The sequence below is a fragment of the Oratosquilla oratoria genome, chromosome 16 (genome assembly GCF_046742065.1).
Source record: "Oratosquilla oratoria isolate Oo_2021 chromosome 16, ASM4674206v1, whole genome shotgun sequence".
NCBI lineage: Eukaryota > Metazoa > Arthropoda > Malacostraca > Stomatopoda > Squillidae > Oratosquilla > Oratosquilla oratoria.
In genome coordinates, this window is record NC_134792.1 from 10,817,181 (window position 1) to 10,831,624 (window position 14,444).

General features: G+C 42.9%; 1 protein-coding gene across 6 annotated transcripts in view; it reads right to left on the reverse strand.

Annotated features, from left to right (window-relative positions):
- Window positions 1-14,444, reverse strand: part of Synj (synaptojanin) — a 312,743-nt gene that overhangs the window by 231,780 nt on the left and 66,519 nt on the right. The window lies entirely within an intron of this gene.

The window sequence follows — 14,444 nt, forward strand, 5'->3', positions numbered from 1 at the left end:
AAGCTCGTAACTGACATTGTTTTAAAATTATTTACCAGTTATACTGTATCATCTTTCTTTTCCAATTTTTTACTCTATATTTATTGACATTGTTATTTTAAAGTTATTTACCAGTTATACTGTATCATCTCTCTTTTCTAATTTTTTATTTTATATTTACTGACATTGTTATTTTAAAATTATTTACCAGTTATACTGTATCATCTTTTCTATTTTTTTCTTTATATTAACCGACATTGTTATTCTAAGATTATTTACCAGTTAGGGTAAATGTGAGCGTTTTTCTGCTAAAAAAAATTGCTTAAGAAATTCACGAAATTGCCGAAATTATGAAAAAAAAATGGAGAGCAAAATCCGCGAGTATGCGGGGCCGCAAACGGTAAACTGCAAAGGAGTGAGGGTATACTGTACATGGGGCACCCCTATGGACCAGAGCCATTCACCATTTTGTCTATGATAGAGGTAATCTCTATTCATAGAGAAATGATGATGCATTATTATACTGCAACTGTCCCTCCATTCTTAATATTGTCCTATACCACTTCTCTGTATATTCATTTCCTTTTTTGCTGAACCAGTTAGGGTAAATGTGAGCATTTTTCTGCTAAAAAAAAAAAAAAATTGCTTAAGAAATTCACGAAATTGCCGAAAATATGAAGGGAAACAAAAAAAAAAAAAAAAAAAAAAAAAAAATTGAGAGCAAAATCCGCAAGTATGCGGGGCCGCAAATGGTGAACTGCAAAGGAGTGAGGGTATACTGTAGATGGGACACCCCTATGGACCAGAGCCATTCACCATTTTGTCTGTGATAGAGGTTATCTCTATTCATAGAGAAATGATGATGCATTATTATACTGCAACTGTCCCTCTATTATCCTGTCCCTCCATTCTTAATATTGTCCTATACCACTTCTCTGTACATTCATTTCCTTTTTTGCTGAACCTAGTGGTAGGGGAGAAAGAATACTGCCACCAAGTCTTCCTCCTTGAGCAATAAAAAGTGACAAAAACAGGACAGGGATAGGACTAGGCATCCTACTCTGTAACACCAAAAGAGACATTCCTAAAAATAAAAAGCAAAGGCATAAGAGGGTCTGGTAGGAGTTTTCCAACCAGAACCCTACAGTTTGAGTTTTTAATGTGTATAGATGAGAGTAAAAGGGGAGAGATAGCCAGTATGTTTGTGAGAGGATAAATGGATGTTTTGGCATTGATTGAAACTAATTTGAAAGGGAGGGGAGTGTTTGAGTTTGGGAGTGTAATTGGGAGGATGTCAGGAGTGAACAGAGGAATAGGGAGGGGAGTAGCTATACTGGTAAGTGAAGAAACAGATAAATGTGTGGTGGAATGGAAGGAGGTTTCTTCAAGGTTAACCCCTTCAATACAGGCCAAAATCTCGCAGGCAGCATTAATACTCACATTATAAAAAATAAAGTTACCGCTGTATTAATCGTTTTCTCTTTCACCCGTGAATTTTGATAACCATAGAAAATATGATGAAGCCAGTTTACAGAGTATGGGGGTCACGCAGGTACAACTACAAGAGTTGGGGGCCAAACGGCGGCAACCAGCCCTGGCCACCAGCTCTACGCAGGTGGCACCGATCCCCAAGAGGAGCTACGTCTGCCTTGGGGAGTACCACAATCCTTTTTTCTCAACATGCACTATTACGTTTTTTCTGCACCGAGGGGTGATTTTCTGGCGATCACCCCTCTTCTTCTACTTTTAGCCGGAGATGTAGAGAGCAATCCTGGGCCCACCACAAAATACACATGCCCAACATGCTCTAAACCCATTACTTCGAGCAGACAGACAAAGGGCTCAGTTCAATGCAATATGTGCAAAAACTGGGCCCACCTCACTTGTACAACACTTGCTGACACAAACCAATACACAAACACTTGGACATGTTCTACCTGCCCTCCAGTAGCCCCACTCCCACCTCCCCAACCACAGCCAGCACCCTTACCCACTCCCAATTTCCCTTTGCCCTTATCCCCAATCAGTACTCCCCTTCCTTTGTCCCCAATCTCTCCTTTCCCCCCCTCTAACCCAGATCCTATACCTTCCCCATTAACACCTCAACCTCAACCCCAAACGGCAACATACAACACATACAGAACACACAACATCAACATATTACAACACAACATTGACGGTATAAACACGAAAAAACATGAACTCGAACACTTTCTTAAACAACACAACATACACATTGCAATTATACAAGAAACAAAACTAAGACACTCACACAAAACACCATCATTTCATAATTACACCACCATCAGACAAGACCAGACCAACAGCAATGGCTGTGGACTCATCACCCTGATCCACCACTCCATCTGTTTTGTGGACACAAGTGCCACAACCAAAATTCTCATCCCTACCACAGATAACACTACAGAAATCCAATCCATTCGAATCCACACAGGCAACAAACCAACACTGACAATAGTTAACATGCCAATCATCCCCCACAGTTCCAAACACCTTCAGACCTCAATTTAGCCAACTAGCCTCAATCCTCAATCCTCAATCATGGGTGGTGACTTCAACGCCAAGTTGTCTGCCTGGTATGTCAACAACCCTGACACAGACAGAGGGCTTGATATACAGACTCAGTTTGACTCATTGACTATCATGAACAACACACATAATCATACACATATCCCACACCAAGCCCTCTACACTCCCTCCTCTCCTGATATCACCTTCTGCTCCCCCTGCCTAACTCCAACAACATCATGGAGAGTGGTCAGAACCCTTGGTTCTGACCACCTTCCAATCATCATCACCACCAAAACAAGATGCATCCCAGTTGGCCACAGACACACATACACCAATTACAAGAGAGCTAATTGGGAAGCTTTTACTGAAGAGACAGAACAACATTTTGAAACACTTAACAGTACACCAATCACAAACTTACACAATGCTGTGCACACTTTTAATACAATCATACAAAACGCAGACAAGAGATACATCCCTAGAGGCAACAGAAAATCACACAACCCCAACTTCACACCAGAAATCCAAGGCCTCATTAGACAACGAGAGACACTTAAACACAATACCCCCACACCTATCCCTCAAAACATAGCAGACCAAATACAAACACTAAACACTGTGATTGCCAATAAAATACACAAACAAAAAACACAAAATTGGCAAAACTTTATCAATACACTTGATCACAAAACAAACACCAGCAAATTGTACAAAACACTCAACAGCATTACACTATCCAACAGTAACACAACACGCTCTCACGCAGCAATAATCACAACAACAGATAATCTACCCTCCAACAGACAACAAGCAAACACACTCATAAATCATTTTGCACATTTAGAGAAAAATTCTCCAACTGGGAAGAAGTAAAAAGCGGGGTCCCGCAAGGATCAGTACTGGCACTGATCATGTTCGCTGTATACATTAATGACATGAATGAAGGCGTGGAGTGCTATATAAATTTTTTTGCAGATGATGCAAAATTACTTAAGAAGGTAAAAACAGAAGAGGACTGCAACTCATTGCAACAAGATCTGGACACAATATGGAATTGGACTAAAAAATGGGAAGTAAAATTCAATATTAAGAAATGCAGCATAATGGAATTTGGAAAGAGTAAAAATAGAATATCAAAAGATTACAGAATTGGGGAAGAAAAAATAGATAAAACAAACTATGAAAAAGATCTTGGAGTGATGATTGGAAAGGACATGAAACCAGATAAGCATATAAACAAGATGTTCGGAGAAACCTACAACTTATTGAGAGCAATCAAAGTGGCATTTACCTATATGGACGAAGAAATGATAAGGAAAATACTTACTACACTAATAAGACCAAAACTCGAGTACACAGCATCACTTTGGACACCCAGTACCAAAAAGAATATTAACCCCTTCCATACGGTGCCGCACACGTAGGCGTCATGAGGAGCAAGTGGATTCGCGACGCTGCCATATCGGCGTCTTGATTATATTTATTGTAGTCGCCCCTGTGTTTTTACATTCTCCCAAATGCGCCCTGAATCCCATTCTCTGTGGTTTTCAAAATTCGCGGGTGAAAGAGAGAACGATCGATATAAGCGGTGACTATTTTACGATGCGAGTATTATTACGACACGTCATACGGCTGGCATTGGCTGCTGCCCGCGAGATTTAAGTCCCGTACTGAAGTGGTTAAGAAACTAGAAATATTACAAAGAGCGACAACAAAACTAGCACCGACACTCGCCGAACTAACATATGAGCAAAGACTATCCAAATTGAACCTACCAACTCTGGAACAAAGAAGAGAAAGAGGAGATTTGCTAACTATCTACAGAATAATGAAAGGAATGGAAGTTTTAGACAGGAACGACCTATTAGTGTGGGAAAACGGTAAAACAAGAGGACACGGAAAAAAAATTAAAAAGGAACAGTTTCCCACACAGAGCGATAAATACATGGAACAAATTAGACAACAAAACAGTATGTGCTAACACTATACAAGATTTTAAGATAAAACTTGATGCGGAGAGATACAAAGACGGGTCACCACGAGCATAGCTCCCCTCCCGTATATTACAACTAGGTACAACTAGGTAAATACAGACAAGCCATCTCACTTCTCACCCTGATGACCAATGCACTATTTGACATAAGAAAGACTTTCCCACAGACTCAGACTATACACCCTTCATAGACAGTCAGGCAAAACACATAATACATAATCTCAAGCACTCATCTGCCTGTGGCCCTGATAACATAAGTAACATCCACCTAAAACACATTGGACCACAAGGTATACACGCACTCACAAACATTGCAAACTACAGCTATTCACACAACACTATACTCGACATCTGGAAGCATGGTAAAATAATCACCATTCCAAAACCAAACAAAGACCCAACAATCCCAACATCGCACCGCCCAATCACACTTCTCTGCACCCCCTCTAAAGTCATTGAACGCCTAATACTTCAACTTGTCACACCACATATTCCCCTTGCTGACTCACAACACGGTTTTAGGCCACTACACTCCACAAACACTCTTCTGATAAACCTCACACAATGAATTTTAGATGGCATCAATTCAGATAGGCCCCACCACAGAACACTTCTTATATCATTAGATATTAGTAAAGCTTTTGATGCTATCCCCCGCCACAACCTAATAAAATATATAACACAGACATGCACAATAACACCAAAAGATGGCTGGCCAATTATCTGGCAGGTAGGAATGCTTACATGTCATATAATGGCCAATCATCACATATCAGAAACATTAAGAATGGAGTACCACAGGGCTCTGTTCTATTCCCCACGCTCTTTAATCTATACATGCATGACTAACCCACACCAGACACCTTAGAAATACAAATCTCTTCCTACGCAGACGATATAACAATCACATGCACACATTGTAACACAGACAAAGCTGCAGAAATAATCCAGCCATACCTTGACACACTCATCACATGGTTCATCACAAACAGACTCAAATGAGCTCCAACCAAATCTACAGCAACACTTCTCACCAACTGGACAAAAGAACACAAATATATACCTCATCTCTACATCAACAACACTCTAATACCACACACAAACACACCGAAAATTCTTGGTGTAACATATGACATCCATGTCTTTCAAACAACACATCACAAACATAAAAAACAAATGCACACCTAGACTTAACGCACTAAAGTCAATCACTGGAACAACATTTGGACAAAACAAAGAAACTAATACAACAATATACAAACAATGCATATGCTCAGTGATGAATTATGCGAGTCCTGCATGGGCTCCTAATCTCAGTGAGACACACCACAACACCCTTCAAATCATAAAAAACAAAGCCCTAAAAACAATAACAGGCTGCACAAATACAACACCTACAGACCATTTACACCATGAAACAAAAGTCCTCAAAGTCAAGGACCACCTCGACATGAGAGGCACACAAACACTTGCTGCAGCCACCACAAACACATCACACCCGCTACACTACATAGCAGAACACCCACACACACCAAGAAACATTAAAACAACACCCAAAGACCTGTATCACACACAGATACTCTCTTCCTCCACAACCACCAAATACCAGCCTCCGGAAACATATTCATAATCATATCACTCACCGCTCCATTAACACACTCAAAGACAACACACTGCTGCATGCCAGACCCCCTGATATCCACCTTTCTGAATCCTCTCTACCACGAAAGGACAGAGTCCACCTGGCCAGACTGCGGTGCGGCCACCACCCAGCACTTCTAAGCTACCAGAAGAGGCTGGATGACCACATTGTGAACAGCTGCCCAGGATGTAACACTTCACCCCATACCATATAACACATAATGGAAGACTGCATTATACACAATCATGCACGCAAACAACATAACATACACTCTATAAAGGATTTGTGGGAAAACCCAGTTTCAGCTGTGGCATTCCTTGGGGAGACGGGACTGCTCGGACAGACAGTCTAGGGAACGACAACAACAACAACAACAATAAATATAATCAAGACGCCGACGTCGGCATCCTCGCGTACCCACTTGCTCCTCATGACGCCTACGTAGGCGTCACCGTATGGAAGGGGTTAATGTGGATGAGGATGAAACTGGGAGAGAGATGTAGGTTTTGTAAGTGCATATGGGCCTGGTACTGAGAGGAGTGTACAGGAAAGTAAGGCTTTTTTGGGTAGATTTAAATGACAAAGATGCGTGAGGAAAATGGAGGAGAAATAAGGAAGGATGAAGTGAAGCCAGTTTTTAAGATGATGAGAGCAGGTAAGGCATCTGGTCTGGATGAATGTCATAGAGAATGTCTGAAAAAAGGAGGTATAGTGATGGTGGACTGGCTGGTGAGGTTACTTAATGTTTGTTTAATAGATGGTAGAGTGCCGGAGGACTGGAGGAGTGCCTGTATAGTTCCACTTTACAAGGGAAAAGGGGACAAGTGTGAGTGTAGTAGTTTCAGAGGGATTACCTTGTCAAGTGTAGTTGGGAAGGCTTATGGGAGGGTCTTGATTGAGAGGATTAGGAGAGGAACAGATGTAGCATCTAGACCTCCTAGAAGACGTAATCTACCACCAAAATCTCCTAGACATTCATCTACCACCTCTGCTTATACTATCGGCACGACACCGATGCATTTCGGTGCAGTCAGAGTAGCGTGGTACTCGACCTGACATCTTCACGCACATGGTCACTACGGGTCAGGTCGCTATTGTCCAGGCAGACACCTCACTCGCAGTTGGACGCTCACCAACCCTAAAGGATTGCCACCAAGCCAAGCATTGATACACATTATATTTAAATCCCTTTCCTACGGGATATGTCTATCCTGTCCAACCTCGGACAACTGTATGTCATTTGTAAATATGTATATGCAATGTATAAGGTAGTTAAAACCTATCCTGATCTCTAATATTTGCTAAAACTGCATCTTGTAAATAAATATTATCTCGTCGGCAACCTAACCACGAGCCATGTATATAAGCACCTCCTGTCACCAAATAAAGAAGAGAAAGACCACAGAGAGAGACAGAGCTACACGTGCTCCGCTGCTTTTTATTCAAAGCCTCCGAACACCGCTCAACTACGACCACGTACTACCACAACTCATATGTTGAGATACCATCCAACATATCTGGCGGCAGCTTTGGGATATGAACTTATCTGGAACCAACGCGGGACTCAAAATATCTGGTAAACTGCGCGGGATTCAACATATCTGGAAGTAGCAAGTCGGATCAACAAGCAAAATCAGCAAGCACAAGATCCCGGAGCAGGAACGTTGTGCAACCTACCCAACGCCAGCAAGCCCATCAACTCGAACCTTCGCTGTGAGTCCTACCCAGCGAAGCGAACGAGCTAGCCAACGCACAGGACAAGTTATCCCAGCGACCCACCTATCCAGCGAAGCAGACAACAGCTCAAGCCATCTCTCTCGCTGTGTGAGCCAGCCCAACGCACAGGACAAGTCATCCTAGCGACCCACCCCAGCAACCGGCAACGAGACAAAAGCCCATCTCCCTCGCCGTGACCCAGCTCAACAACATCCTTCAAAGGAAGTATCGCTCTTACGTCCGGAAGTCGAACCGACACCTTTCAAAAACTGAACAAATTCCACACACGAACTAACCCATTTGCCACCCTTCTCATTCTTTCAATATTTCCAGATCTGCATCATCGCACCACACTCCATCGAATTATTCAACTTCCACCTCGTGTGAACCCTTCACCATCGCTTCACCTCGTCAGAACTGTAAGTAGATGCCTGTATTTATTGGGGCTAGGTAGCTCTAAATTGTTGTGTGAGTGAGGTAAAGTGAAGGCTATCCAGTGATTTTTTTTTTATATTTTTTGCAAAGCCTTAAATTTTTTTCGGTGATTTTTTTTTCTTTTTGTACGAAAGTGTGCATGACCCATTCACAGTCCAACGTTTCACACCATTACAACACTCGTTCCAAAATGGCAGCACAAAACGAAAATAACACACAGTCCTCGCCGAATCAAAACACAGACCCAACCGTCGCTCAACCACACATGCAACGTTCTGCAACAAACCTACTAACACTCCTGCAGCATGACAACACTCTTCCTAAGTTCAACGGGACAAACATCGCCATCCACACTCTCTTAGATGACGTCCGTTCGGAAATACAGCGCACACAGGTGCACGATGACGTGACTAAAATCGCTGTCCTTAAAAGTCGCATCGATTTCAACGATACCCTTGCAAGCGACATTATACAATCCGACGCGTTCCAACAACCACAGACTTTCCAAAATTTCATTGACGAGTTCAAAAAATCCTTCGCCCCATATGAACAGTTAGGCTCCCTTTCTCCCTTCTACACACTAGGAACAAACTTTAACAACCCCCCTTATCTCACCAAAGAAAGAGCAGTCAGGGAGGCGAGTCAGTTCAAGGAAGAACTAAAAGACGCATTCACTTCTTCACCTTGGGTTAAAAATAACACAATCAGCCTAGATCACGTACTCTCATTATTTGGCTACATAAAACTGATCTCGCGACTTCACCCAGAAACACTAAAGAAAATAGAGAACATTCCTTTTGATCCAGACACAACACTCGTTGACTTCTCTAGAAAATTTTCGGACACATCAGCGACAAAAACACAAATTCAACAACAACAAATCCCCCTTACACACACACTCACATACCCACCCACTCCCACAGTAGCAAAAATCTCACAAGAACATTACACTAGGGATAAACCCATGTCACACGACCATCACACTAGAGGTAGACAAATATCACGCACAAGATCACGACAGCGTTCACAATCTAGGAGACCATTCTTTTGCAAAATCTGCAACATAGTAGGACATAGCACAAACAGGTGTTATTACAGACAACCAACTAGCTACTGCTCATATCACGGACCAGCTTTTCACGACACAACACAATGTCGCGTCTTGAAATCACAAACCTACACGTCATACGCGTCTCCCCAACACCCGACTAGCGACAACACAAACAAACACAACACGGTATGACTATCGTCTCACGGTGAACAAAACACACGACCTCACGAGACAGAATCAAACCCCCCACTACCGATTCTCACGATGGCTGACTCTCGATCATCCCCGTCTGCTATGACATTTCACGCCACGGTCAACAACCTTCCACAACTACTCTTTCTGGACACAGGATCCCCAGTTAATCTAATGTCAAAGGTTTCCTTCGACCAATTCCGATTCCGACACCGTAGGGTAACAGTTATAGAACCAACGGATATCACATTACAAAATGTAGACGGAGTTCCCTTTCCCATCATAGGAAAAACCGAACTAGACATCTCCCTGCATGCCAACTGTCCTCCCATTACAACGACAGTATACATAGCGGACGTAGTGTTTCCCGCAGATATTCTTATAGGTTTGACATGGATGCAAAGAAATCGCATCATCATCTATCCTGCTCAAAACGGCATTGGTTTCAATAATCACTTCATAACGGCTTTAAAGACAGCTAACACGCATGCACACACAGAAAACACGCGCGTCAAACACTTGCATATGATCGAGCAACAGCATGCAACATCAACAACAGCAACAACTGAACAAAACAGTGACGAAACAGAAAAGGTGACACTTGTAACAGACACGCACACTGGTGTAACGGACACGCCCACCCCATCCGCTCACCCCCGTAGCTCACACCACAGACGTAATAGACGTACACTGTCAGCGCGCATGTCAAAGTCAACTCGCGACCACAAGAAACACGATGTTTTCACTAACATACAGGAAATATCACCACAATACACTACCGTCTCACAGATCTCTCTCACGAATTCTCACGCGGTTGTAATAACTGACAAAACACTCTATCCACGCGAGTACACAAAACTCAAAGTGCGTATCTTCAAAGCTCCCGACTCAGATGTTCTTTGCATCACAGACACTTGCCGTGTATCTGGTGTATCTCTCTTATCCGCCCTATCTCACACATCGAGCAAAGGACACACAACAATCATAGTTGCAAATAATACCAATGCCCCTCTTCAGATGAACAAAGGAACGAACGTTTGTGATTTTACAGTGTATCCCTCCCCAGTACACGTAATCGACCATGACAACTCACAACACGTATGCGCCATCACCAACGGAGAACAGAACACACAGGAAACCATCAAAGCACCACACATTAACGATGTAGATTTCCCTGAAGCACGAGAAGATCTCCTGACACTCTTGAACACGTACAGACACGCAATTGCACTCCCAGGCGAACCATTAGGTCTCACAGACATCATACAACATCATATACCACTTCAACAAAATGCAAAACCACGGTACATACCCGCTTACCGTCTTCCTCACAGTAAAAGAAACATTGTCGACAACATAATTGCAGATATGCTCGACCAAGGCATCATTGAACACAGCCTATCTCCCTGGAATTTTCCTCTCTTTGTCGTTCCAAAACACGACGGCTCCTTTCGCCCTGTTGTTGATTTCCGTGAGCTAAATAAACTCATCATTCCCGAAAGACATCCTATTCCTCATCTCCAAGACACAATCTACTCCATAGGCGAACACAACACGGTCTTCTCTACTCTCGACCTTATGTCAGGGTATTTCCAAATACCTCTAGATGACGAATCAAAACCTCTAACAGCCTTCAGTACCAATACGGGCCATTACCACTTCAAAAGGTTGGCCATGGGACTCGTCTCTGCTCCCTCTGTTTTCACAAGACTTATGTTCAAAGTCTTAGAAGGTTTGATTGGAAAGACTGTCTTCATATACCTTGACGACATTATCATTGCCTCACGGTCACTCACAGAACACCTTAACACACTTCAAACTGTCTTCTCAAGATTAGCCGCGGCAGGCCTAAAACTTAAACTCAAAAAGTGCTCCTTCCTCAAAAAGGAAATAAGGTTCCTAGGACACGTCATAAACTCACACGGTGTCATTACTTCTCAAGACAAGGTTAAGGCTGTTCTAGATTTTCCAACCCCTAACTCTACAGAACACGTGAAATCATTTCTAGGACTTTCAGGTTTTTACAGACGTTTTATCGAAGGCTATGCTCACATGGCAGCTCCTTTAACAGCCCTTCTCAAGAAAGATACTCCTTTTAACTGGACGTCTGAACACAACACCGCTTTCCACAAGCTCAAACAAGCACTCACAACAGCCCCGGTTCTGGCATTCCCAAACTTCTCTAAACCCTTCACACTATGCACAGATGCTTCATACAAAGGCCTTGGCGCAGTACTAATGCAACAACACGACTCCAAACTTAGACCTATAGCTTACGCCAGTCGCGCATTAAACAAGCACGAACAAAACTACTCTGTCACTGAAATTGAAGCGCTCGCAATCATATATGCCCTCAAACATTTTAAAGACATCATTCTAGGATACGAAATACATGTACACACAGATCATCAACCCGTTTTAAACCTCTTCAAAGGCAAGAACCTAACTGGGAAACTAGCCAGATGGTTCCTTACTATCCAGGACTTCATGCCTACCTTCCACTACGTCCAGGGCCATGCAAACTATGTCGCCGACGCCCTTAGTAGAAACGTAGCAACAATACGTCAAGCATCAGAGCCACTTGACATTACGCGAGACCGCATCATTGCCGCTCAAGCGACAGACCCCCTATGGAAAAGAGTCATACACTATCTAAATTCAGGTGACACTACAAACACAGACGATTTTCCTCCCAACATAGACAACTACTCTCTCATAGACCAGGTTCTCTACCACACAACACTGCTCACAAACAAATGCGAACCAAACCGCATGGTTACACAATTAGTAGTTCCCACAAGTCTTGTTCCAGAAGTTCTCAAAATACTACATGATTCTCCATTAGCAGGACATTGCGGAAAGGACAAGTGCCTCTCGCAAGCTAGGTTAAAGTACTTTTGGCCCACCATGCGTAAAGACATACACACATACATAGACGCATGCCACTCATGCATAACTCATAAAGGTCACATTAGCGGTCAAGTACCAATACACAATTACCCAACACCTTCCAAACCCTTTGAAACCATTGCCATTGACTTACTCAAACTTCCAATCACTCTCAATGGAAACCAGTACCTTTTCGTATGCATCGATCATTTCTCTCGGTTCTGCATCCTCTCTCCTTTAGCGGACAAGACAGCAAAAAGTGTAGCTCAGACAATAATCAATAACGTCATCTGCCCATACACCACACCGAAAACACTAATCTCAGACAACGGCACGGAATTTAATAACGACATCCTCACAAATATCTGCAAACAGTTCAACATTACAAAGTGTAACACCACACCATACCACCCCAGCTCAAATGGACTCGTTGAACGTCAAAATCGGAAGATACTCAATATTCTCAGACACCTTGCCACAGACATACACGCATCTTGGGACGAACACATACCCATGATACAAGCCTGCATCAACAGCGCAATCAATAGATCAATCTCAGAATCACCCCATTTTGTTTTGTTTGGATCTGATAAGAAAATGCCATACGACCTACTCACTTCAGAAACCCCCCCTGTGTATGATTTCAATGATTTTGTCAAGGTAACTCTCAATAATTTCAACACTCTTTTCAAGAGAATACATGAGTCACTGACTCTCTCAAAAGCAGATATGCTTAGGTTGAAGAACGCTCACTCCAGAGATTGCAATGTTTCTGTAGGTGACATAATATACCACACCAACCACCAACCCACATCAAAACTTGCACCCAAATTCCATGGTCCATTTCGGGTCACCGACATACTTCCGCACAATAAGATCAAAGCTCTCCACTTACGCGAACTCACAGAGGCTATCCTACATTTAGATCATATCAAACTAGTTCCTAGAGGTCTCGACATGGATGACATTCCATCCCCGCCCATACTACAACCAACACACACGACCGAGACTCTAGACACAAACACCTTTACCACTCCACCGATCCCGACACCACGCTATAGCCTCAGAAATAGAATTGTATAAGTTTCTTTAGCCCCAACAAATCCAAGCATCTATTTCCAAAACCAATATTTATCATTCATGTTCATCTTATCATGCCATAACCAAGTATCTCCCTTCTAGCTGTGCAGATCACATTTGCCACTCAGGGAAGGTCAACCCCTTCACCTAGGCACACCCCTCCTTCTTCTATCTCCTTAACAGTTCGTGCACCAAGCCTATGTGGATCTCAAGCTCATGGTGTCGCGAGGACGGACACTGGTAGCGTATGCCGAGCAACTGTAGCATCTAGACCTCCTAGAAGACGTAATCTACCACCAAAATCTCCTAGACATTCATCTACCACCTCTGCTTATACTATCGGCACGACACCGATGCATTTCGGTGCAGTCAGAGTAGCGTGGTACTCGACCTGACATCTTCACGCACATGGTCACTACGGGTCAGGTCGCTATTGTCCAGGCAGACACCTCACTCGCAGTTGGACGCTCACCAACCCTAAAGGATTGCCACCAAGCCAAGCATTGATACACATTATATTTAAATCCCTTTCCTACGGGATATGTCTATCCTGTCCAACCTCGGACAACTGTATGTCATTTGTAAATATGTATATGCAATGTATAAGGTAGTTAAAACCTATCCTGATCTCTAATATTTGCTAAAACTGCATCTTGTAAATAAATATTATCTCGTCGGCAACCTAACCACGAGCCATGTATATAAACACCTCCTGTCACCAAATAAAGAAGAGAAAGACCACAGAGAGAGACAGAGCTACACGTGCTCCGCTGCTTTTTATTCAAAGCCTCCGAACACCGCTCAACTACGACCACGTACTACCACAACTCATATGTTGAGATACCATCCAACACAGAGGGAGTAATTGGTGTGGAACAGTGTAGGTTTAGGACAGGTAGGGGTTGTATAGATCAGATTTTTGTGGTAAGACATAT